We start from the raw sequence: 22,450 nt of genomic DNA, 5'->3' as shown, positions 1-22,450 counted from the left end.
GGGAGGATCTTCACTAAACTCTTACACTGTTGTTGAGATGTGACTAGATTCCTTCTGGAGAGTGGAAAGTTTGGATGAGCTCTGCACGAGGACAAGCAGACAACTGACGTGGGTGTTACTGGGGGTTACTGTGGGTCGTGACTGCTCCTCAAACCAGAGGAACTTGTTGAATACATGCACTCTCCCCTCTACAGCTGCATGGACACTCGCTGCCTGTGTTGTGTGTGTGTGTTTGGTGCACTAACCTTAATCATCTAATGCACAGACACAACTGCATAGGTCTCTATGTTCATGCACTTTGGTGTGCTCACTTTACCTCCTGGCTTTGTCCCATAGTTTTTATCTTCCTCCCTGGTTCCTCACTTTTTATTTTATTTGGATATTCACGACTTTATAACCTGTTCCTAATCTCTCTGCTTGGAGCTTGCATAATTAAGTGCATATCATCCAGTTCCACCACATCTGCAGGTGCAATAGCCAATGCCACAGTGGACAGGCTATTACTGTGTGTCCGATGTCACCAAGATTGCTCAAATTACTTTCCTTTCAGCTGTATTGCAATTGGAAAAAGGGTGTGATTAAAAATACACATTGACCAAATGACTGTGATAACTAGTGCTTCCTGATGTCCTGGCTGCTGACGCCCGTTGCCCTGGTTCACGCCCCTCTGCTGGGAGGGGGTGTTTCTCACTGGTGATGCTGCCTCTGGTTTTAAGCATCCCGAGGCCTGGCCTCCTTAATTTCCTTTAAGTGTGACTAAGGCACCTTGATCAGATAAAAGCTATTTTTGCTCTGGCTCTGCTAAACTAGATTCCATCTCAGATTACATTAAAGGAACTGCCTTCTTTCTTTTTCCTTTGTTGCTAAGAAATAGCTTTTCCTTTCAGGTTGATTTTTTTTTTCTCTCCAAGAAGCCCCAACCTACACAACACTTGGTAGTAATTTAAAATGAGCTGGAGATCTACAGCTCCTATTAGAGGCATAAAGCGACCCGCCAAGCATCTTCAGGGGTCCGCAGGGCCTGTCTTTTAACTCAACACCCAAGTGCTATTTTAGAACAAAGGAGACTTCTTCTCTTTGGCAAAATACTGATCTACTGCTTGGTTTTTCCAATTATGGGCTGAGCTCCCCCGGTCCATGAGCCAGCTAATCAGACTTTTATTAGTCTTGCCCAGGGTTCCTAGCTGAATGCCGGCATCTGTGGGGAGAGATGGGTATGCTTTCACTGCTTCCCACTCTGATCTATGAGTCAGGAGCTCCACTGGGCTGCTCACCTGCTGTGGAACAAAGTGCATTGAGTGCCCACCCCTCCAGATCCTGTGTGTGTGCATGTGTGTGCATGTGTGTGATTCCCAGTGTGGTAGGGAGCTGGGCTGCAGAGCCACCTGGGAGCAGCTAACACAGGGTGCGAATGTCGGTCTCACCCAGGCTCTGTGGGTTGTTCATGCCTTGTCTCTCTCAGCAGTGCTGGGTTCCACACCTAGGGCCACTGTGAGTGGCTGTGGCCCTGGGGATCAGACTGTGCTTAGTTTTATGACAAAACTAATTCACAAAATTCTGTCGTTGCTGAAGGAGTTGTTATATGGAGGCTGGGCTTGGGGAAGCCGGTGTGTGGGTAGCAATATACCCTTTTTTCTTGATAGTGGACATGGCCTGGTACTTCCAATCCCTGTGGACTAGGCTGGCTCCAGCCTGTTCCGTTAGCAAGCTCTGCCTACCTAGATCCCAGCATCTGTGACACGTGAGGAGCAGAGTCCGGGGCTCTGGGAAGCAATAACTAATAACTCGGGCCTTGCTGGATGTTGGTAAAGAGAGGAAGACAACTGGTTATTCAGTTTGCTGACTCAAGATGCGAACACTAATTCTCTAAGTGATTTGGACAAACTCATTCAAATGCATGTGTATTTTTTGATATTTTCCTGCTTCTGTATGGATCCTAGTTTTCTTCCACGACTCTCTTCTCTTCCCTCTTAGTCAGAACTCTGGGACCCTGAGCCCCACTATGGTTCCCAGGGCTCTGGGATTTTCTAGGAGAGTCTAGCTTCCATCGACAGGGGACAACAGGATCCTGGTGCAAGAGAGGGCCTGAGAGATGTACCAGCGCATCTGCACTCGGAACTTGAGATGAACTCACCTGTAGAGCCACCTGAGGGTGGTTGCTTCATGTGTTCCACGATCAGGGTATAGGTTAGATATCTAAACGTGTGTGTGTGTGTGTGTGTGTGTGTGTGTGTGTTTATATGTTCTATGAGAATCTGCTGATTGCCCAACAATTGAAACATAAATGGTAACACCTAGAAAGGGCCTTGAACTCATGGTAAATACTGATAATTCCAATCATTTTTTTAAAATCCCAGCGAAGCCTAAGTTTTAACAAAAAAGACAAGCTTTTCTTTAGAATATTCTGAACATTATGGCAGTATATTATACTGACTAACAGCTGACTAACAGCTGACACAACAGAGAACAACAACAAAAGGAAGTGGTGGTGGCTGAATGGTAGGCTCTCTGCAGCAGCAATGATACAGGACACCAAGATCCCACTGGCACAGCTCTGTCGTGGAGGGAGGGAAAGGGCAGAAACAAAGAATAGGGCACTTCTGTGCAGAGGGTTGTGTCTCCATGGCCCAATGACCCTGTGTAGGAGGCTGACCATAAAAGCTGGGCCCACAGAGACCTGGAATCTCTGAAGTTTCTTTTTCAAAAGTGATTTGGATTTATAGAGCAATTCCCATTTTAACAGTATCTCAGGTGAAACCAGGCTCGAAGATTTTGAAATCTTGATGAGTAGAAACTAGGAAAGCAGTTTGAAAGCTGTTAGCCATTTTGGTGAAAGCATTCATTTACTTTTCACAGAGACATTGTTATTTTCTGGGAGCCTCTGTGTAGGCTTCTTAGTTAACCCATGTTGAAGCAGGGAGAGCTGGGTATCAGATGTGAATGTCTTGCCCCAAGATGCAATAATCTGCTGGGTAATGTTTATCTTGGGGCACGACTGAGGTAGATCCGGGGCTCTTTAAGTGTGTGACTTTTTGGTAGGGGACAAAGGGACACATCTCTCTCAGGAACCATAGCTGACCGGAAACTCAGCCAGAAGGGACCTCACATAAGGCTCTTCTGACACCCTTTGGGTGCAGTTATATTCCAAGTGCCTGTATTCTAATTCTCTTCTCTCAGCCCCCAAACCTTCGGTCAAGTCTTGGCCACATTTTCCATCTGGTGTCAGCAATTGCTGTGGGGAGTCAAGGGAAGGGTGCTGTCTATTCATGGGACCATGAGTTAAGGAGAGAGCAACCAAGGTGATACACAACTGAAGGCTAGAGTTTTAGAGAGGATGTCATGGCATGGGGCTCAGCAGTTGGTCTTGGAGGTGAATCTTGGAAGAATATAAGAGAATTCTTGGTGGTGATGGAGGATATCTCAGAAATACCCGAGAAGGGAAACTGAGTGAGACATAGGACTATATACAGTGATGGGATGGATGTCGAACTTTGTGATATTCACAGGTACATGACTTCACAGGCTGATGGAGTCTGAGATTTCTCAACTGATGATTAGCATCCCATGGTTCTGATGGCCAGGTTTGGTTATCTAAGGCTATCAGGGCAACTTCATTCTTTTCAAGTTTTTGGACTTGCTTTGAGTTTGATTGCCATGGACTCTGCCTCAGGGTTTGAGGCCCATTTAGTGTTTTGAGAAACCTCTCTTAGGTCTTATTTATTTAGATAGATGGCTGATGGAATAGAGTCTGATCACTGCATGGCATGGTGATTAATAAATTAACTCATTTCCCGCCAATTTCTATGCCAGAATCACTACTCAGAGCAGGAGAGGATGATTTTCATAGATGGTGCAAAAACATCTAATATAAAATAATAATTTAAAAAATAGCTCACATATATTGAACTTCTGCTTTATGATGGGCATTGTGCTAAGGGATTTTAAAAAGCATGATCTTATTTAGTCTTTACTAAGGCCCTATTTAGTTGAGACCACATTATCATTGAAAAAAAATGAGGTTAAGGAGATTTAGGTACTTTGCTCAAGGTCACAGAGGTGACAAATGGCAGCGCTGGGACTCAGGCCTGAAGCTGCTGAATGCTGGGCTTGACGGTGCTGGGAGGGCTGGTGTGTTGCCAGTGCCAGATCATATAGGGAGAGTACAAGCATTGGCTATGCATCTGGGAAGCAGAGGGTGTTAGAAATCATATGGCAGTCATGGGAGCTGGAGAGTTAGGTGATGGCAGCAGCACCATTAGAAAGCCTACAAAGGAAGAGAAACAGAACTTGCTAAAATACAGGCCTGAGTCAGCCACTGTATTTGTGTCACATTAAGATAAAATTATAGTCTGATCCACACCTTGGAGGCACAGGATGTGACAGAGTTGGAAGCACGACAAGTTTACAAAATTCACTATTTTTGTCTGTTTTTTTTTTTTTCCTTTCAATTAGTCTCTCACCTTCTTCTAGTCCAGTGGTCCAGGGCCCCCACTTCCTCACTTTGGATCCCAGTAACTCCTTTTCCACTCTACTCTGGTCTCTGCTTCATTCCCTAGTAAAAGTGATCTCATGAAGCCCATCTCAAAAACAAGGCACATATCTAAGAGAGTTAGCAAGGAGGAGAGATTCAGAAATTCAAGATCACTGTCCGGTTCCTTAGAGTAAGGAGGAGTGAGGGACATTCTAGGTCAACCATATCATCTCCACCTAAATGCGAAGGCTCTCTCATCTACTGGCAAGTTCAAGGACCTGAAGCTGAACTATCTCATATTATTACTTTTTCATTTTTCCAGAAGAGAGTGGAAAATGAATGCGATCTATCTACCACATGGGAAGATAAAAATGACTCTAGAACAGGTTGTTTGTTAAAAAATATTAATGTTTATAACCTGAATTCTCACTTCAGGAGCCCCAGGGAAGAAACCCAGAGAGAAGTGTTACATGAGTGTAAGCAATGACTGCATTAGCATCTTGGCATCCTGTTGGTTTATGTAACACTAGCTTTTTTTAGAGTTCTCAGGGACTGGAAAAATGAAATATGAAAGAACAGACTCAAATGGAAATTACTCATATCGATTATGTGCATGCACACACAACACACATCTTAATTTAATTCTTGGAAAGCATATTGGTAATGAATGACATCTGAGACTGTAACTGCAGTATTTTTGGAACCCTCAGGCTGATTCAATTTCACCTGCCATCGTGGGTCCCACTGAGTTCTTTAGTGGCCTCAGGCACTAGGTGGTTTCTCAAAAGCCACAGTAGCTGGAGGTTGGAAATTTTGGTGTCTTCTGATGCTTATGGGGTCAGTCCCACAGGCCACATGGGAAGTCATCTTAAGAAATCTGTGGTTCCAAGGATGTCTAGTTTGGTTCATTTTTATCTCATAGCACCTGCTCTATGAGGGCTGAGTCTGCCCAAATCCAGAGAGCCCAGTAAAAATCTACCCAAGTTTGTTATTAAAAAGCAACTCACCAACACAAAAAATGAAATCCAGCCAAGAGCTATGATATCAGTAGAAGACTTAATGTACCAGTTAGAAAATTCAGATTAGCAGGACATCATACATCAGAGTAGCCTGATTAGATGGATCAGTGTGTGAACTCCCGTGTCCTCATCAGTTGTATTGGTTTATCCTTAGTTCTGACCAGCTGTATGTTCTCAGCTTGTACTGGGCCTCAGTAGCTCACAGTTTCTTCTTTTTCTTTACACATATACACTTAATTTAGAAAAAAACATGGCCTTCCATAGTTAGCCTCATCCCTCCCTTCAGTGTGCAACCTTCCTGGCCCTCCTGGCAATGTGTCACATGCTCCCAAATGCTGCTGCTGAGTGTGCCCTTATGGGGTGCATTAACTGTTCAACAGTGGGTCTCCCCACTTCCCTATACCTCCTGAACTGTGGGCTCCTCAGGGGTAGGACTGAGTTTTATCTTTGTGTCTCTGGCACCTAGTACTTTACCTGGAACATGATTCCCTCAGTACACATTTGTTGAACAAATAGTGGAAAATAGTGGATGACCTTTCTACACATAGCACTTTACCTGGAATGGTATTTGTTGAACAAATAATGGGAAATAATGAGTGAGCTTTCAACTTGTGTCTCTGTCAAAATTATACAGCACTAATTGGTTTTTTAAGGGGATATATTTATTTTACCCTGTATCTGCTACTCTCTATCAGTCTAAAGATACCAAAATTACTCAGCAGATACGTTCTGTTAGAACGTCATTTCCAGAATTAGCCTTAGGCTCTGTCCATTTGAGTGGATGTGACCTTCCTGTGAGATAAAAACAACTGAATTTATTTCAAGTGGATTGGGAATAGGAAGAAGAGAATGAACCCATGCAGCATAAGTCAACTAATTAAAATAAAAGGTGGATTTGCAACTACTCTTAGGGTCCCTTAGAAGAAAATTTCAGGGCAGATTCAAGTTGCTTTTAACATTATTATTTTTTTTTAAGTATTTAATTTATTTGTTCATGAGAGACACAGAGAAAGGCAGGCTCCCTGTGGGGAGTCTGATGCAGGACTCGATCTCAGGGATCATGATCTGAGTTGAAGGCAGACGCTCAGCCACTGAGCCACCCAGGTTCCCTGCTTTTAACATTATTGTTAAGAGACACTGGAATCAACCTTCCCAAGGTTGAGTTGTTAGGTTATCTATCCTTTGTCAGCTTCCACTGGAATATATTTTGATTATAGATCCATTTTATAAACTTCAGTTTAACAAACGTCCTGAAGTTGTTGTGAAACACTTCTAGAAACCATATTTTTGGGGCCCTTAAACCTCACCTGGTGGAAGATAAAACTCAAGATGGGCAAAGCTTAATACTTGGGATTTTTCAGTGAGAGAACATTTGCAATTGGCAGTAATTACAAATACCCCAAATGTCATTTTCTAAATCAAAGCTGTCAGGGGTTCAGCTGAACAGTTCAGAAATAATCCCTGCTTCACATTTTGCTTTTTTAGATTCACAGAGGAGGGGGAGTGAACACAGTTGCATCTATACGGTTTTATGTTTGTTACTGTAGGCCCTGACTGCCCAAATCCTGCAGGAAAGGTCACGGAGACCAGAAGTTGCATGTTCAGTCCCTGAGCCCTGCAGGGCTAGAAGTGGTGTGCAACCCCTAAGCACACTGTTGGAGGTAAGCTGCCCCTAAACTCCTGCTGGGCTTCTGCTCTGGTTCCTGGTATCTTCATTTTTTTTCTTTTCTTTTCTTTTCTTTTCTTTTCTTTTCTTTTCTTTTCTTTCTTCTTTTCTTTTCTTTTCTTTTCTTTTCTTTTCTTTTCTTTCTCTCCTCTTTTCTTTCTTATTGAGAGGTAATTGATTTATAAGTTTAAGGGGTACAATGTGTCCATTTGTTGCATTTTTAAAAAGATTTTATTATTTTTTTTAAAAGATTTTATTTATTAATTCATAAGAGACACAGAGAGAGGCAGAGACATAGCCAGAGGGAGAAGCAGGCTCCCTGCAAGGAGCCCAGGGTGGGACTCAATCCCAGGACCCCAGGATCATGCCCTGAGCCAAAGGAAGAAGCTCAACCATTGAGCACCCAGGAACTCCATTTGTTGTATTTTTATATTGCAATATGATTACCACTGTCTTGTTAGCTAACACTTCTATTGTGTTACATAACTACTATTTCTTTTTTGTGGTGAGAACACTTAAGATCTAATCTCAGCAACTTTGAAGTTTATAATACAGTGTTGTTGTTGAGCATAATCCTATGCTGCACATTTGGTCTCCAGGATTTACTCATCTTCTAATGGCGAGTTTGAAACCTTTAACAATATTTTTCCAATTCCCCCTTCACCCTTCAACCCTGGTAACCACCCTTATATTCAGTGCTTTTGAGTTAGGTTTTTTGGATTCCACCTGTAAGTGATATCATGTAGTATTTATCTTTGTCTTCTCTCTTCTCTCACAGTAATGACCTCAAGGTTCATCCATTTTGTTGCAAATATCCATCTTTCTCATGGCTGAATAATATTTCATTATAGATGGATAGATAGATGATAGATGATAGATAGATAGATAGATAGGTAGATAGATACCACATCTTCTTTATCCATTCATCTGTCCTCATGTTTCCTTGATTGTGGAGCCAACCCTAATGCACTTGCTGAGACCTTGACATTCTTCTTGTCCTAGATGTCTGACCTTCACCCTCTCTCCACTACCTGGAGTCCTGCATTCAAGAAGGTGGAGTCTCTTTGTTCCCAGAGCTTGCTGCCTACCTGGTTGCTAGTACAGGCACTGCTCAGAACCCGCAACCAGGGGAAGAATTGATACTTGTTTGTCTGATATCCACGTTGTCACATTGCCATGAGTATTGTAATTGGGTTGGGAGTCACTCTATTCAGGGGTCAGTCACAAAGTCGGATCAGGCTCTTACACAAACCCATGCAATCCTATCTCTGCTCTCTGACATCTCAGTAAGTCTCACAATCATGTCTGCGCACATCATGGTAACAACTTGCTGTTTGAGTTGGAGAAACCAATGATTAAATGAGATGTTTTGATTTTGTACTCTTTTCAGTGACCTCTAACCCCCACCATCATTTTTCTTGTCACCATGAAGAACTTACATTTTCTTTTCCTTTTTCTTTTGGTTAACCATTTTTGCTAGCTGTTGCAAAGAGGGACAAAGGAATCTGCTGTTCTGCTCTAAAATTGCCTGGAAAATGAAATCAAAGCCCAGTTGGCTGTTTTTTTCTTGGTAGAGTTTAATTCTTATGCTTTCGTCATGGCCCCAAATGAATGATCCATCTGAAACAAAGAAGGGCTGGGAGTTCAGGACAAGGCAGACAAATGGGGGGTGAAGGTCAAATGTGGCCAATACCAGACTTAATTTGCCCGGCAGGAGAGCCATAGCTGTGGGTGACATGGGCAGAATGAGTTTTAAAAGAAAGCAAACAAGTGGAGACACCATTTCGGAGATTGAATTTGGTTTTGTTTATTTTGTGTGCGGAATGAGATTGTGTGGGAAACAGAGACATTATCCATGAAGAATGCTAAGGTAATTTATGTTGCTTCCTTCCATCAATTACATTCTGTGAGCTTGGAGGAGAATTGCGTTCCATCGAGTTACAGCCTTTGTACAGCCAGTCTCTATAGAAATGACTCTCCAGAGTAATTTCATAACCTGCGCTGACAAAGATATAATTCATACTGTGCTGCCTTTTGTGGGGGCTTTAAAAAAAAAACAAGCCATGTACCATTTCACAGTTATTTTTTTTTTTAAGTTTGACCAAGGAAAGGAAAAATACATTTCTCCTTCCCACTAAATTAGAAAACCAATAGACCTAAGGGGGAAAGGCAAAATCTGGCTGCCTAGCCTTCTGGAAAAAACATGCATCAACACAGACCAGAGTTTTCTCGTATGGAAAATGACAGGATTGAACTTCATCACTTCCAAGTTTCATTTCCACTCCCCAGAGTCTCAGAACCTCTGGTTCTAGGTTTATTTTTTCCCGGGGAATGTGACTCCTGAATGAAAATAGAAAGTTCCTCTAGAGACTTTTCCTTAGATGAGAATTCCTCTGCCGCAGATGGCTTCCATGGCATTCCAGCCGACCGCCTTCCTCCAGGGGATTTGGCAGAAGAGATGGAGCTGAAGATCGGAAGAAAACATGCCATTTAAGGAAGGCTTGAGCTTGGTAGAGGATCCCCCCCGGCAGGTGGGGGGCAAGATGGTAGAGAGTCAGAGAAGAGCAGAGCCAGGGAGCCAGGGCGCAGGGATCCGTAAGTTCAAACACTGGGAAAACACCCAAGGAAGACGGCCAGTGACAGGAACCAGGAGAGCCCACCGGTGAGGCTGAGGGGCCAGCAGCCTGGGAATGACGTTGATCCGGGAGGCAGTGTGCTGTTTTGCCTTTGTCACCTCATTTCTGTGTGGTGCACTCAATAGCCAACAGCAGGAGGTCTGCCCTGTGGGCTGGCAGGGGACCGTTTTGCAAACAGCTCCCTGTGGAGCAGCAGGGGATGTGGAACATTCTCCTGGCCCAACTGATTTCCACCAAAGGGCAGAGCATTCTGTTTGAAGTCATGGGATTGGTTTGAAGCTGCCTGGCTCATTGATCAGTGAGCTGGTGGTATTTGCCACTTTCTGTTCCTTCAGGCTTCTGTTTCCAAACTAAACTTGCACATTTCCTGCTCTATCAGGGTATTTAAAATCTTTATAGGCCCCAGGCACTCTAAGTTTTGGGCTCTTTCAAACATATTACAATAATTCACAATTTGCTTATGAAATTGGCCACCCATTTAATTTACATTTGGCCATGACTTCTCAGTAATCAGCTGGCAGACATGGGAATTCTTCTGCAGTGAGAAAAATCTAATGTAACATGCAAATTGTTTTCAGAGGTCATACATTTATATAGATAATAAATGTAACAATGGAGGAGGCTGACCTACTGATGTTTCACTGAACATATCCTAATTTGTTCTTTAAAAATGATCTGGGATCAAATTTTCTTTAGCTTGCCAGTGCGCTCAACCAAAGTTCATCAGGAACACACCTGCGTCTGAACAAGTTAGGTTTACGACTTGTGTGTGTGTGGGGGTGGATATACACCATGGGGGACCATGGAGCATCTCAATAAAAGGTGATAGAAAGGAGCTTTTGGGGGATTTGGGAGAGAGTTCAGGGAAGTGGGGCTTTGCTCTGGATTGGATGTTTTCAGGAAGTGAGGTCATTCCGATTGGATATCTTTATAAACCTTATCTAGAAGGAGGACATGTTAGTGAAGGCTAATGTAATAGGTAGAGCAGCCAGGGTCCCATTTTAGCCAGGACAGGGGGATGTTTGGTATGTTTGGCTTGAACAATGTTCATGTATTATCTGTGTTTTGACATGATTATGGAGTGGTCTTGTTTTGTCTTGATTTATCCTGCTTACACAATGGCCTTGTCTGATGCCATTTTCCATGAAATTATTTATGTTCAACAGGAGAACATCAAGATTCTCATACAGGCTTTTTTTTTTTTTCATTCAGGCTTTTTGAATGGGCTTCTCATACACACAACCTCTGTGACCCTTTCCACAAATAAGGAGGATTTTGGAAGCTAGATATAGCTAAGGAAAAACTTTTATAACATCAGGAAAAATTTTTTGGTGTTATTGTCTTTTGTTTGGAAAGAGAGCAAAAATCCAACATGTTTCTCCATGTCATAAAGCATGTCAAGAACATCATTAAGAGCATAATCTTTGGTTCTGGGTTTTCATTCATTTTTTCCCTCCCACTTAGAACTTCTAGAAACTTTATTGTTTATGCCACTTTTTACCACTTGTCCTCTCCTTTTTTTATTTTGAAACTTTTCAAGCCTTCAGAATAGTTGAAAGAATGAACTCAGAGTACTCTTCACTTGGATTCACCGAAAGTTGACATTTTGCTACATTTTCTCTGCCTAATTATTCAAAAGTAAGATTTATGACATTTTGCCCCTGAATACTTCAGCACATATCTCCTGAGGACAGGGCCACATCCTCCTATATGATTGCAATACTGTGCATGTAGGTGTGAATGTGTGTGTGTGTGTGTGTGTGTGTACAGTATAAAGATCTTTCTTCTGAGCCATTTGAGGATAAGCTGTCAACATGATGCTCCATCATTCCTGAATATTTTAGTGTGTATTTCCAACAAACGAGAATATTCTCTGCAGATCCACAATGTAATCACTAATACCAGGCAATTAACAGTGATCTATTACTGCCATAGAATACTAGATTTCCCTGGTTGTCCCAATTATGTGCTTTATAGCAAAAGAATCTTGTCCAAAATTGCTGTTATTACTTTGTCATTGTGTCTCTTCAGTTTCTTCAATCTTCACTCTTCACTTGAGTTCTTCACTCTTCCCTTGACTTCAATGACTTTGAGACTTTGGAAGTATAGAGGCAGGTTATTCTGTAGGATGTTCCTCAGTGAGATTGTTTCATGTTCCCTCCTGATGAGGTGATCAGAAGTGATTCAGGACTCTTTTAGTAGGCTAGCAGGCCTAACCTGCCTGCTGACAGGTTAGGCATCATTTCAATTTTTCCCCGTTCACTTTGGTTATTTGATTAGGTTGGTGTTTGCCAGGCTTCTCAAATTTAAATATACTCTTTTCCTTTTTGTAATTAATATTGTGTGTGTGTGTGTGTGTGTGTGTGTGTTTGATACTTTGAGGCTATTTAAATATCTTATTCTTCTTTCTTCCTTTATTTACATCATCATGGACTCAGGGATCATTATTTTATTCAACAGGATATAGTCTATTATTATCCTAACTTATTTGATACTCAAATTGTCCAGTATTTGGCCAACAGGAGCTCCTTCAAGTTGGTTTCTGGATCTTTTTTTTTTCAAAGATTTAATTCATTTATTCATGTACACGGAGAGAGGCAGCGACATAGGCAGAGGGAGAAGCAGGCTCCCCGTGGGGAGCCCAATGTGGGACTCGAACTCAGGACTGCAGGATCACAACCTGAGTCAGAGGCAGATGTTTGACCACTGAGCCACCCAGATGCCCCCTGGAAAGAGATGTATTATAAAGAATTGGCTTACCTGATTATGGAGCTGGTGAGTCCGAAATCTTAGGGTGAGCCAATAGGTTGGAGACCCAGGGGAGCTGATATTCTAGTTCAAGTCGAAGGCCATCTGCTGTAGAACCAGAAAAAGCTAGTGTTACAGATAAAATTTGATGGTAGTTTGCTGGCAAATCCTCTTTTTCTTGGGAAATATTCAGTTTTTATTATTATTTTTTTCTATTCAGGCCTTCAACTGATTGAATGAGGCCCACTCACATCGAGGTGGGGCGGCAATCTGATTTACTCAAAGTCCATGATTTAAATGTCAATCAGAGCCAAAGTACTCTCACAAAAACATCCTGAATAATGTTTGACCAAATATCTGGGCACTTTGTGGCCCAGCCAAGTCGACACAAAATTAACCATCACAATTCCTCCATCTAGTCTCCTAGAAATGTGTGGATCTCAACGTCTGCCAGCAGCTCTTAATTTCTCTCAAGCTATGCCCCTGCTTCCTGTTTATCCAACAAAGTGATATAAATTCTTGAGACTCTCTTGGCTTCTATAGATGCTCATGTAGAGTCACCTCTGTGTTTGTGGCAGACTTGTGAGTGGAGATGCCCTCCAAAGGGCCTCCATTCCAACTGGATATGGGGAGAAGATGCAAAGTCATTGTTAGAGGAAAGGACAAGTTTTCCAAATGGAAGGGGTAATGATATTATACATGCTTCTTTCATATTTACTTGCCTTTGAGCCAAATGGCCTTATTTCATCTCTCTGGGAAGGCCTGAGCCAACTGTGATGGCAATGAGGTAGGCAGTTTAGAAAACTGACAGGATCCCTCAGGAGATCCTTGACCTCAGGGGAAGGGGGTGTCTCTCCCAATGCCCCTGGGGGATCAAAGTGCCCTGACTCACTGGAGCTGACAGGCCAAAGATTGAGCATCTCAAAGCAGGCTGGCAGCTATGTTGGAGTAGCATATTATCTACCACAAGATCACCCCATTTAAAAATCATTCTTTTAATACTCTTACCAGTTTTTAAAAATTCTCCTTGTCAATCAAGAATGTAAAATGTAGGAGTCTTATCAGCAGTATGCAAAGCAGATCTAAAATGCGATTGCTCTTAGTGCTCTCCTAATACATTCCAGGCTGTATCATCATCTCATCTGATTTAAGGAAGCATCTCCTTGAGCTGAGAAGTGAAACCCTCCATTCCCCCTCCCCTCCTCCCTCTCTTCCTTTTTTTCTTCCCTCCTCTATTTATTCACTCACATCTCCCCATCTAAAAGTTATTTATTGAACACTATGCCAATCTTTGGGTTATAAAGATGAATGAGGACCAGTTCTTGACTTTGAGATGATCACGTTCCAGTGAGGGTGACAGAAATAAAAACAAACCTTTGCAATGCGCTATGGTAAAAATTGTGACTCATGACCAGTTCTGGGGGAATCGAGGCAAGAATTTCAAGGAAGGTCATGTTCTGCAGATTCTTAAGAGATGAGTTGGAATTTTCTAGGCATACACAGGGCTGGAGGTGGAGATAGTGAGTGTCCCAAAGAGAGGTGACAGACATGGTGATATGAGGAAATAGGACTCCTAGGTGAATCAAGACAATTTCTGCCCTCAGTCTGAGCTGTGGGGCTCTTATGTAGCATCCAAGACCTACCCCAGTCAAGTGAGCATTTTTTTTCTTTTCCATTTTCATGGACTCTGCTCTTCCATTGCTTTACCGACACTTGGGTTGATATCTTTGCCTTCTGAAATGTCTTTCTATGTGTGGCAGGCTCTTTCCATGGGCAAGTGACCTTGGCCTTGTTCACCTTTCCATCATCCACTCAGGGCCGTGAGTGATCTTGCTGAATTCTTGTGACCCAAAAAGAGCTGCAGCAAGAGCCAGCTCACCATCCCAGCTTTAAGTAAAATATTGAGCAGTGATTCACCATCACTCAGAAACTTGTCAGTTCATAAATTGAAAGAAACTCCATTTCCTCTGCTTTTGAACAAATAAAATTGGGTGGTGCATATATGAAAACCATCGATCAGGAAGTTAAGCGTATCCTTGCACAGGTTTGTTTCCCATTAGTCCAGTGAGGGAATGCTGATGTTTTTGTGTACCTATGTAAAATCGGCAGGCTGACGTCCTCTGGGAGGAGTAGGAGTGTGAAAATGTGGCCGCGTTGCCAATAATATGGGAGGAGGATGAAAATAGCAGATGGAAGTTGTGATTAGGGCCAACAGAAATAGGAAACTGCTGCTAGGTCATCTGCCTGGTACCCAGTGCTGGCCTATTAGCTGTCATTAGCCCTTATCCAGGAAACAATTTACATCCGTTGAAATCCTTATAAAATTGGATTTCTGCCCACACACCCATCATCCTGCTTTTTCTTGTGGGTTAAAGAAAACACGGCCCCTGAACTGGTCCCTCTGTGGGCAGAAATGCTATCCTCTGGCCTAGAAGTGGATCAGATCACCCCTTCTCACAACAATATGACCGTGGGGTTATATTATCACAGGTTGGAAGACTTTAAAAGTGTATACTGTCTCCTCTCATGCCCAGCAGACTCCACCCTCTTCCCCAAACAGGGAGGTTGTCAAGTTTCCATTGGAATTTAACATCTTCCTAGAAAAATCCTTTCCAGGGACTGCAACATAGCCTTCACATTTAGGATTTCTTTGTGTGTCTCCTTTGATTATTCCCAGTTTTGGATTTGGCCCTGATAGGCATATATAACTGGATGCTGTGGGATCCAGCTTTCAGTAAGCCTTCTCGACCAAGGGGATGACCCACCTGAGGCTGGTCACCATGCTTGGTGACCCTGTTCCTAAGTTCCCCTTGGCTTCTGTCTGCTTCCCATTTTCTGTAGGTTGGTCTGAAACCTTTCCTTCTGCTCAGGTAATTTGAATCTTGATTTTTTTCTTTTCAAGAGTAATCTGGACCAACAGAGGAAGCACCAGATATGGGCCAGGAAGCCTGGGTTGAGGCTGTGCTCCTGCCTCTAAGGAAATGTGTGCCTAGGACCTGCTTACCCGACGATGCAGCAACTCTGAGCTCCAGCTTGTCTGTATCTTCTTTCCTCCCTCCCTTCCTTACAGACTTATTACAAAGCTACAAAAAACATGTTATAAGGAGTGTCAAGAACTTTTGTAAATGGACCATGAAAAAGAGATTTAAAGAGGTTCACCTGCCTTTCTGTACCAAAGGTTAAAACTCAAGAAGGTCTGTCTTTTTTTCTCCAACACTCTTTGACACAATAGTCTGTTTGATGCCTCTACTTAAAAATCAGACACAAAATCTTTATGAGGACTTATCGCCTTCTCCTTCTCCCTCTCCATTTTTGCTTGCCTCTTAAGGCTCACCCCCTTGAATAAAGTCTTTTTTTTTATACTCACCCTACAGCAGTCTCCTTCTTTCCTGATCGACACTCACAGAGTATGGTTGTCTTTAACACGTATTTTAGCACCTGGCTGTTTCCGGCTGCTGTTATTCAGAAGTTGTCTCAGATTTTTAGTTTTCTCTCCCCAATTAGAGAGCGTAGCTGTAGATTTCACCTACATGGAAGCACTTATCCCATTATATGGGGGTTTTATTTCCTTACTAGCCTGCAAGAGCTTGAGGGCAGGATGGATAGGTCATATTCATTTTTATATTTCTAGTGCTTGGTACATAGTAATTGTCAATAAATATTTGTTAAAATGAACTAGTAAACTTCATTGTGACCTTGTACAGGCAGCATGCAGGGTAGGTAGCAGAAGCTGCATACATGTATGCTGAATTAAATAGGATTATTCACATTCTCTTTTGAACTTTTAATTACTTTGAACACACAATGTGGCGATGAGGTTACTATTCCTGAAGACCCCTGTGCTGTCTGCCTCTGCAGAGATTCTGATATCACCTGCCCACCCTCCCAGGTGATTTCTCAGACTCAAAATGATATAACTGGGAGGGTGTGTGAACAACATTCCTAGGTGGTCCCAATTTCATTCTCCCTTTCTTCCTAGGTGATGGAATTTCTAGCTGGCACCATGTTCTTCCAGCCATCCTCATGGCCAGTTGTGGCTATGTGTCCAGGTTCTCAGTCATGAGTAACCTCCTTAAAGAGAAGGAGTGTGGCCTCCACTTTCTTTTCCCCCATTCCAGGGGATGAGGGCAAATCTCTAGGAATGGCAGAGCAGTTAAACAAGTACCAAGTACCTGACTCCCTGAATCATCATGGAGCAGAGCCATTATACCCACCTTTAGCTTTTGGGTGGGAGACAATGTTCAAACATTGCTACTTACTTTGGGTCTGTCTCAGCAGTCAGAGCTATGCTTACCTAAGCAGGGGCTATGAAGATGGCTCAGTCTTATCTTTTGCCTTACAGATGAGGACATTGAGATCCAGGGTGGCCAGCCTGGTTTACACCTTGTAGTGGTGGAGTCTCTGAGTTTATAACTCTAGCCCAGGGTTCCATCCCGACTGAGCAGCACACGCTCAAGTGTGAGCCTCATGATAGCTCACAGGACAGGTCTCTAAGATTACAACCCCAAAGATGTGTAAGCAGGGGCAGCTTCACTGGACAATGCTCTCTTTCTTTTGCAGGGTGTAAACAGGCTGGAATGGGCAGAGTGGATGGAAATTCAGGGTCTTGCCTGGCCATGGAGGGCTCAGCCCCAAACGCCATCTATTTTAATTGGGTCAAGACTAGGCGCCAGGCAGCTGAGAGGGAACACAAATTACTTCACCTCTATACAGGCCAAGGATGGGCCTTAGAGAGAAGCAAAAATAGATCATGTGTCTTCTTACAGGAGAAAACTGAGTTTGAAAAGTAGGATTTTGAACCATTGAATTTTGGGAGGTAACTGAGCAGAGAAGCTGCCTGGGCCAGAGTGCTCACTGTCAGGGGGAGGACAAGAGGAGAAGGAAGCTCCATGCTGAGGTCTGGGCCTCAAAGACTCCTCTGACTCTGCATATCTACTTGTTATGCAAGTATGCCACGAGGTGGTGCTTCCACCAGCATATGCCTCTATGGAAGATCTTGTAATTAGGCTCTTTTGTAAATCATGAATTCTGTATACAAAATAGGGAGATGTCCCATGATGACATTATGTAATGAAAGCAGGCTATGTGCTCTTAAAACTAAAAATATTCAAGGTGGGCCAACCAGGTGATTAGACAGAAAGGTATTGTGGTTTCTTGAAAGGAGCTGTGGCAAACCCAATCCTCAACCCAGGGACTCAGGCGAGGTCATCTGACTTCCCCGTGCCTGGGGCTTCTGTTCACAGGGTCTCCATGGTGGGGCCTTCTCTGTGCTTGTTGCCTTGAGAGTGCTTTTTGAGCCAACAGAGGGGCTTACACAGCAGGGCAATCTGGTATTTGCTTTGACCAAAGAAAAAGCTCCTAGAACTGGAAAAAAACCCTAATAATTCACCAGTTAATCCCACCCCCCATCGTACCCTTTTAACATAGAAAAACTCAGGCTTAGAGAAATAACATTTTCAAGTTCACAAAACAGGTTACTAGAAAGTCAAGAAAGCCAGGAACCCTGCTGCCCAGTGTGGTTTTCACACTGCCCTAAATGCAAATAGGATTTGGCCATCAGCTTTATAATCACCTAAAACACAGGTTAGGGTATATTTATCCTTAAAAGAAGCAAACACATATGGTAATCTGTATTGAAACCAAAACAGAAGGGTAGCATTCACTTACACACCTGGAGAACACACCCCTTAAAGGGTTATGATTTCATGCCCTAACTGCCTGTGCGGAGGCTCTGTAGAGTTGAAGCCAAGTAGTATTGGGCCAGGATCCTGAACAATGGGATCCTGAGTACTTTAGGAAGGAGGGTAACTTTACCTTAATTAGAATGATGGATTGCGTGGGCTGAGGCAAATAGGCATACTCCTGCTTGCCCCCCCACAAACATTGTTCATTAATAAACTTTGGGGGTCCCTTCATGTCCAGGCCAGTGGTTTAGAAATGAGAGCATAGTTGTTGAAGAAAAAGGTGAATGGCTATAAGGAAGCCTGAATTTTAGTAATGAAAAGGGTTTCAGTTCTATAACCTCAGTGACTTGAAAGGTTATAGTTCTCTGATATCTTAGGAAGCCAGTCATAGTGAACTAGGGATTGATGGTGGTTAGGAATAGGTGGATGCTACTAGCTGGAGAAGAGATCGTGGGTCACTCAGGCGAGGAAGGCTTGGACTGGGCATTGCTTGGGTTTTTTGCCTAGAATGGAAGAATCCAAATTAATGTAGTCTAATTGGCCTTTTCTGCAAAGCTGGATAAAATTGGATTCTCTCTTCTTCTCTAGAGACACATACTTGGTAATCCTTACCTAGTATGTGTCCTCAGTCTGTATGTTGGTCACTTGTGATAAAATGGGTTGGTTAAACACAGGCTAGGTCTGGAAGTCTGCTGCCCCCAGGATGGCTTTAAAAAAATGTACATATATATTATCATGGTGAAATATACATGAAATAAGACTTGCCATTTTAACCACTTTTAAGTGTACATTTCAGTGGCATTAAGTACATTCACAGGGATGTGCAATCATTACCAAGATTTCTTTGCAAAACTTTTAAATCATCTCAAATAGAAACTTTGTACCCATTAAGCAAAAACACCTCATTTTGTCCTCTCTCTAGCCTCTGATAAACCTTAATCTACTTCCTATCTCTATAAATTTGGCTATTCTAGATATTTGATGTAAGTGGAATCATATAGTATTTGTTCTTTTTTGTTTGGCTTATTTCACTTAGCATAGTGTTTTAAAAGCTTATCCGTGTCATAGCACATATGAGAACTATTTCCCTTTTTATGACTACATAATTTTCCATTGTAGATTTAGACAACATTTTGTTTATTCATTCATCTGTCTATGGACATTTAAGTTGTTTCCACCATTTGGCTATTGTGGATACTGCTACGGTGAACACTGGTGTCCAGTGTTTTTTGAGTCTCTGTTTTCAATTCTTCTGGGTATATATATCCAGAAGTAGAATTTCTGGGAACATATAGTAATTCTGTATTTAACTTTTTGAGGAACTGACAAACTGTTTTCCACAGTGGCTTCACCGTTTTGCATTTCTACCAGCAAAGCACAAGTATAGGATAGCTTGTATCTATTATTTATGTATGTATTGGAAAGGAGTTGGTTAGAAAAACAGAAACCACTCTATCACTCTATATATGCTGAAGATAAAGGGTTTAAAACTGAGTTGGGATCTTCCTCATAAATTGGAAGGTTTAGGGGTCTAGAGATCAGAGCAGCTGCACCAAGTGTTTGGGAGAATTGTCCTCAAAAGTCAAAGAGGTTGGCACTGAGGATCTCAGCTTGGAGTTCTGAAGCAGCCAGCTCTCAAAAGCTTGCCTGGCATTCTTGAGACTCTCCCAGAAGCTCCCACCAAATGTCTTAGTCTGCAGTGGTGGAGAACTTACCAGGAGCCTGCGGGGAATCTCTCATCTCCACACATGTGGCCATAACTGTTTCTGAAGATGATAGCTCCTCAAGCTCATGACAGTTCCTCTCATTGGAAAACTAACCCAGAATTATCTAGAGAAGATCTTGGGGAACATGGTTGCCATTCTTAGAAGGGAGAGGCGATGGTGCCAGCTGGCAGCAAGTAGACCAGCACAATTTACAATCTTCTTTGTTCAGAAAGGATTATAGGTAGTTTATAAAAATATAGAAATATCCAATGAACATAAATTCGAATGTGAGCAAATGAAGACAAAAAGACAGGAGGGGGGAGTAAAAATGGAGCAGGAAATAAGGCTAAGCATGACCAGCCACAATCATCTACACATTTACCACAGTGTTTACACTCTCCATGAGATAAAAATTGCTTGGGAGGTTGAACAATGTTCTTAAGGTATTAAGGTCAGATGAGAACCTTTCTCAAGGGACAGGAAGTCTTCTTCTGTGGAGATTAAGAAGAGGCCACAGCCATGGGATAGCTTGTGGGTAGTAGCACTTGGCTGTGCCTTGAAGTACATCCTGGGGGGTTGTAGGTGCTACTAATTTACCTCCTGCTGTGGATGGAATTGTGCCAGCCAACCCCACCCTCCCTATACATATGTTGAAGTCCTAATAGCCAGTGCCTCAAAATGTGACTGTATTTGGAGATACTGTTTTTAAAGAGGTAATTAAATTAAAATGAAGTCATTAGGGTGGGCTAGACTGGTGTACTTATAGGAAGAGGAAATTACGACACAGACAAATACAGAAGACAAATCATATGAAGGCACAGGGAGAAGATGGCCACCTACAAGCCACAGAGGGAGCCCTTGGGAGAAACCAGCCCAGTGGGTGCCTTGATCTCAGATACCCAGCCTCCCGAATGAGCAAAGAAGTTTCTGCTGTTTAAGCCACCAAGTTTATGGTACTTTGTTATGGCAGCCCTAGCAAACTCATATGCTCCTATATCTAAAATTGGCATCATTTACTGAAGTGGGGTTGTGCTCACAATTCTTTGGGGTACATTGTCTTTAGCTTCTAATTTGACAAGTGTTTACTGAGCATAGAGCTACACAAGCCTTGGTGTAAGGCCTACAAGTAATACAAACATGAAGAAGACAGTCTCAGGCCTCACGGAGCTTACAAACCAGAAAACATAACTCCACTGAGATGCAGCAAGTGTAGATACAAAGGATGTACTGTGTGAGCAAAGATGAGGAAAAGACTCATTGCAGCAGGGGCAGCAGAGAGGTCTTCAGAGAGGTGGTAATTATTTAACTTGAATCTTTTTTTTTAAAGATTTTATTTATTCATGAGAGACACTGGGAGAGAGAGAGAGAGAGGGAGAGGCAGAGACACAGGCAGAGGGAGAAGCAGGCTCCACGCAGGGAGCCCGACGTGGGACTCGATTCCGGGTCCCCAGGATCAAGCCCCGGGCCGAAGTCAGCGCTAAACCACTGAGCCACCCGGGCTGCCGGCAGGACTCGATCCAGAGACCCCAGGATCAGGCCCTGAGCCGAAGGCAGTGCTAAACCACTGAGCCAGTGGGCTGCCCTAACTTGAATCTTAAAGGACAATGAGAAGGGTTTTCCTAAGTGTGTGTGTGGTATGGTATGTGTGTATGTGGTGTGTATGTGTGTACATGTTTGGTGGTGTGGGGTGTCTGTGTGTTTGTGATATTTGTGGTATATAGTATGTGTGTGTGATGTGTGTGGTTGATGTAGGGTATGGTGTGTATGAATGACTATGCTTAGTATCTGTGGTGTGGGGTGTGTGTACGTGTGTGTGTGTGTGTGTGTGTGTGTGTGTTTGGGGGCAGTATCTGTGGGGATAAACCTCTAGATTTCTTAGGAATCGCACTCCAGACAGGTGGACAGGCAGTGCTAAGTTTAGACAGATCTAAATGAATCAATGGTTGAATAAATCAATCCAAAACAATCCAAAACACTGACAGAGTGTCCGGAGCACCAGGAAGAGCAGCAGGTAAAGATGGCTGGTGTGGCAGCAATGCAGGAGGGATTTCTCATTCTAGTCACTGTGCCCTGGAGAAGAGAGGCCAGGGCTCTCACATCCACCTCTACTCCCAACAGCTCTCAGAATGGAAATGAGGCCTTCCTGACAGGAGAACAAAGGGCTGGAGAGTATCTCTGAGGAACTGGGAGGAGGAACCATACTCACTTTTCTTTTGAGTGAATGACTCTTGGATTTGGCCTCTGAGGGATGATAGGGATTGTTCAGGAGGGTCTAAGGGTATGCCAAATGAGAGAGAGAGAGTGGAGGGAAGAGAAAATGGGAGGGGAGAGGGGAAAGAGGAGGACCAGGAAAGAGAGAGGAACAAAAAACATCCAGAATTCTAAAAAAAAGAGGGGGGGGTATTCCTAATGAATGAGGTTTGTCTGGGTTGGGCAGTTTGATTGATGGAGCTCTGGGATGATCAATATCAGATGCCTTATTCAATCTCCATCAGTTGCTGATTTTCTCTGATTTGAGAA

This window comes from Nyctereutes procyonoides, unplaced genomic scaffold, assembly GCF_905146905.1.
Source record: "Nyctereutes procyonoides isolate TBG_1078 unplaced genomic scaffold, NYPRO_anot_genome, whole genome shotgun sequence".
In the NCBI taxonomy this organism is placed as follows: domain Eukaryota; kingdom Metazoa; phylum Chordata; class Mammalia; order Carnivora; family Canidae; genus Nyctereutes; species Nyctereutes procyonoides.
This window is presented reverse-complemented; position numbering follows the sequence as displayed.